Below are 5,116 nucleotides of genomic sequence, written 5' to 3' on the forward strand. Positions count from 1 at the left end.
AAAGCAAACTTTTGCATGTTATAGGGTTATTATATTTCAGCAACTATAACATTGTTTGTAATTAGGTGCTTGTAAGTATGCACTCTGAAAGGGTGAATCAACTTAGAAAGCACTGGTCTAAGCCTGTTTCTAAAGACTTCAAAAATAATTTTGTAAGACACATTATAGAAATTAATAGGCCTCAAGTGATTAAAGGATTTTGGATTTTATCCTTTTGGAATAAAAAAGGGATGTAAGACTTGTTTAAGACTATAAGAATATGTTCATAGTACTAAAGAGAATTTACTATGGAATAAACATCCTCCACCATAATATTCCAATACTTTTTCATGATGAAAGCCATCAAGACCTAGAAAGCTATCCTTTAGAAGAGCAAAGATAGTATATTTGACCTCAGATTTTGAATTAGGAGACATTAAGAACTGGATATTGAGTCTTCAAGATGTAGAACAAAAAAAAAATTATTAAATCTTATAGAAAGTCTTATTGTGAGTAACTGCATAGTAAAAGAAGGCTTTAATGGTCTCTACCTTGCCAAAGAATAGTTATAAGGAACATGAACAATGCTACTTTCTGATCAAAAGGCACAACAGAAAAGTCATTCCAGCAACTATTGATCACATCCAGTACATGCTTTTTATTTTTAACATTTTTTTATTATCTAGGTAATATAAAGCAAATGAGAAAGCTAATGAGATGAATGTGCTCATCATAAGGCAATACTTCAAAAGTTATCCTTTAGAAGAGAAAAGATAGTATATTTGACCTTAGATTTTGAATTAGGAGACATTAAGAACTAGATATTGAGTCTTCAAGATGTAGAACAAAAAAAAATTATTAAATCTTATAGAAAGTCCTATTGTGAGTAACCGCATAGTAAAAGAAGGCTTTAATGGTCTCTACCTTGCCAAAGAATAGTTATAAGGAACATGAACAATGCTACTTTCTGATCAAAAGGCACAATAGAAAAGTCATTCCAGCAACTATTGATCACATCCAGTACATGCTTTTTATTTTTAACATTTTTTTATTATCTAGGCAATATAACGCACATGAGAAAGCTAATGAGATGAATGTGCTCATCATAAGGCAATACTTCAAAAGCTAATAAACTTAATAAGATGCTTAAAATCCCAGACTTTAAATTGAAATACTATATGGAATCCCCATTTCGGTGACTCTAGCTCTAAAAAAGGGCTTCATCAATTCATAAGGTACCATCCTAACACCATTCCTATTCCTCAACCAAAGTCCTTATTCCTTGAATCAATAATCCCTTCAATCTCCTTCAACCTCCCATGAAACCTCTCAAAAGCAGCCTTCACATTCTTATCTTCACCCCATGAATCCTCCACGAAATCCTTAATATATTGCTTATTAGGTGAATGTTCTGATAACAATCTCAAGACCTCCATAACTAGAGTCGCTTGGATCTACGATAGAAACTCCAAAAGCATATCTTTAGGTTTGTTAACAAATTTTTCCCATTCTTCATTTGTAGGATCTTTTATAGGCATTTTGATTTTAGCAATCGAGGGTCTATTAGGGAAATACCCTCCACAAGTGTATTGAGCAAAATTGATTGATGCATGATGAGCTGAGGCAACCCAGGCTATAGTAGTAATGATCTCAATTAGGTCTTTAGGGGTTTTGAGATTTGGCCACCATCCCTCTCTTTTTTGTCTCCATAACCTATGGTTCGGATTTCAGTCCACCATAATTACAGCTCATGATCTGAATGGATGAGGCTAGGGTCTGGGTACTAGTGGATGACATAATCTGTGACCCATGATTTTAAGGCATCCCAAATGAGAAGGCCATCATTAGCAAAAGGGTAGTCTTCAATTGCTAGCTTTAGACCATATGGTGCACTAGGATCTTCTATTGCCATTTCCTTGTTAGTACACCAAAAGGAGGTCATTGATTAACTATGAATCCATAAGTCAATGATATATATTCAATCTAAAATTTTATTGGAAAAACATTCCATTTCTATGACAAGAAAAACAAGATATGTAATATCTTTTGGAATCTTATTATCATCAATATTTCATAACAACTGTGGCTTGCCTTTTTAGTATTATGGGCCATTTTTGCTGCAGAGATAAATGAAAATTTGTTTGATAGGTTGTAACTATATAAAACGTGATAATAGAGTTGATATAATTGAGAAAGAAGTATGTAATTTTCATTATGTAAGAGCTTTTGTGAGTTATTTTCTAGTTTGAAGGTTTGTACTTTGTAGAATATTTGCAAATGGCTTAATGTTTGAAGCAAATTTCTTACAAGTAGTATGTCACATATTATGCCATTAATGGGTTTGTTGAATTAGTAGTAAAGGTGGTATTTGTCCTTGACCAATTGGGATCAACTTTGGGAAGTAAAAGAGGGTATTTGTTGAAAAAGTTTGTATATATACTTAAATGTATTTATTTCAAATTAAATCAAGATATATGAGTCTTTAATATGTTGTTTATTTTATAACAAACTCATGTTATTTAATTTTTTAATTTAACCCAGAAAAAACCTAACTAGTTGTTAAAAAAGAGGTGAATGATGTGGTTTAACATTAACGGAACTGAACTTGTAAATAAGGATCTTATTGGTTTTTTCTATATAGTAAATTAAAGAAGAAACAGAACATAGACTCTGTACTTGTGAACAAGATCATTGAGGAGACCCTGTAAATCAAACCAGCAAAACTGGTCATATGCCACAGAGTTAAGCTCCATGGAATATTTTTTCGGAGAGAAAGAGATTGTTGGAAATTGTGCCCTAGGCCAATCATATACTATGCACATTATATATTATAATAAATTTCTTTTTTGTTATCATAACAATTGCATAGTTAATATGATAACTGTATCCTTAAACAAACTATAGTGATTGTCTTAAATGTCCTGGATTAATATAACTTTGATTAATTACAGAGATACAAATTAAAGTCATAGATACTTTAAAGAGCACAAGGTGCTGGACCGACCTACTATGAGAAAGCTGTATGGTATAAGTCATAAGCTTATCTCATATGTAACTATATCACTAAGTCTTTGACCTGAGATCATCATGGATTCTTACACGATGACCACTAAACTTTAACCTAGTCAAAAGTCACCTTTGATCGGGTGATTATAAAGGCTGTGATTGAGTATACTGATATTCATATAGAGAAATATGAGTGGTCAAGATGGAAATTTGTCCCTCACGTTAAGTGAGAGATATTATTGGGCTCCTCGATGAGTAAGACTGAGAAAATGTATGGCCATACTACAATAGAAAGGGTTTTTCCATTGCTACTGTCAGTCTACTCAGAGATCGAGAAAGTAACAGTCAAGTAAAGGAGATGATAATTTCATGTCTCATACTTGACTGAAATATCACGTGACAAAAGAGATGTGATATGGTTGCATGATAAGTTACATTAGATCATTGATTCCCTTGTGAATTGGATCATGTAATGTCTTACTAGAGGCCACTTGTAACTTGTGCGCTAATAGTGTAATTAGCCCACTGCCAATTTCATATAGGCCTACAGGGTCGCACACAAGAATAGCTCAACTCAAGCTATAATGTCCAAGTTTGTTGAATTTGGAATATGTCTAGATTCAATGAATGTAATATAGGGTGAATGAATTTTATACATAATATATATATATATAATTTGAATATTTATTTGATAAATATTTTATATATATATATGAAATATAAAATTCAAAATATAATTATATATATATTTTTCAATATATATATCCATATATGTATATATATTAGATATATATAATATATGATATATGTATATGATATATAAAATTAAATATATATATATATATTGAAATATATATGTATATATATTCGTATATATATAATATAATATGTATATGTGATATATATATTATATTATGTTAGTTTTAAATTTAATTTTATATGATAGATTAAATTTAATAACTAACATGCTAAGAGATAATATCATATTAATTTTTATAATTTAAATTATAATAAATTCAAATTAGATATGATATTATGGATTAAATTTATGAGATAAATTTAATTAAATTTTCGTGAGCTTTTAAGTAGAAGACGAAAACTCTTATCTATATACTATATATAGATAGGGACATCCTTATGAAGGAAGAGAGAGTTAGAAAAGGTCTAACAGCAAAAACACTCTGAAAGCCATGAAACACCCTATAGAAAAGAAAATTAACGTTTAAAGAAAACTGGATGCTAAGAGCGCTAGCGTTGTTCAAGTTAGAGAGCTATTTGTGTGGATATTAGTAGAGAGAGCATATCTACGTTGTCAGCTCCTGAGATCCAAATGTGCACCAACTTCAAAGAATTAAAAGGTAACTCTTCTATCCACCTTGAGTTAAACGAGTTTGTTCGGTCCATATCAAGATAGAGACTTTAAAATTTTAATCTTCCGCTACACTCCCTCCCATCCAAGAGAGATCTCTATGAATCTACTTCCACTGATAAGCACTTAACGGGCAAGCACATTGATTTCCATTGTGTATCTCAAATGAGGATGCAACAATCTATAGATTGGATGTATGACACTCAATTGTTTATGTGTTTTGCAATTATAAAAGGCTCGATAACACAGTGAGTTCTTTACTGAAAATAAACAATTTATGTAACAGCTAACCCTGTGAAGAATCAATCAAATGATATGGTCAACTATTTTACGTGCATTAAAAATTTAGTATACCATATCCACTATCATTGATATCAAACTTGGACCCCTGTAATATTAAGAGGGTAAATCTAGAGAGAAATAGAATGAGATGAATGGATCTCACCTTTGTACAAGTGAGTCTCTCAAAAGTTAAATCCATATTTTTGTGCTTATCTCTCTCTAGCTTCACCCGCCTAGTGCTCTGGAGGGTTCTTTTTTATAAAATTGTCAAATCTCGTATCTCATATTGTGTATAAAAGAGGATAGTATGATGGTGATACATACCAATGGCTTACAAGTTCAAGGTAACTAGAATCATGAGCAAGAACGTGAGCTTTCACCAACCTCCAAAGCTAAAGAGAGGTTGAATGACAATTAGGCATGAAACTTGCTTCCACTGTGGTTTCCCATTTAGGGGTGGTTTGGTCAATTCAATAGCTA

General features: G+C 31.5%; 1 pseudogene; it reads right to left on the minus strand.

The window, feature by feature from the left end:
- Positions 1-1,140: 1,140 nt before the first annotated feature.
- LOC129320386 (linoleate 13S-lipoxygenase 2-1, chloroplastic-like) lies at positions 1,141-4,835 on the minus strand (annotated as a pseudogene).
- Between the last annotated feature and the right edge of the window lie 281 nt (positions 4,836-5,116).

Source organism: Prosopis cineraria, unplaced genomic scaffold (genome assembly GCF_029017545.1).
Source record: "Prosopis cineraria cultivar Desert tree isolate PC_DT_omini unplaced genomic scaffold, ASM2901754v1 PC9, whole genome shotgun sequence".
NCBI classification, from domain to species: Eukaryota; Viridiplantae; Streptophyta; class Magnoliopsida; order Fabales; family Fabaceae; genus Prosopis; species Prosopis cineraria.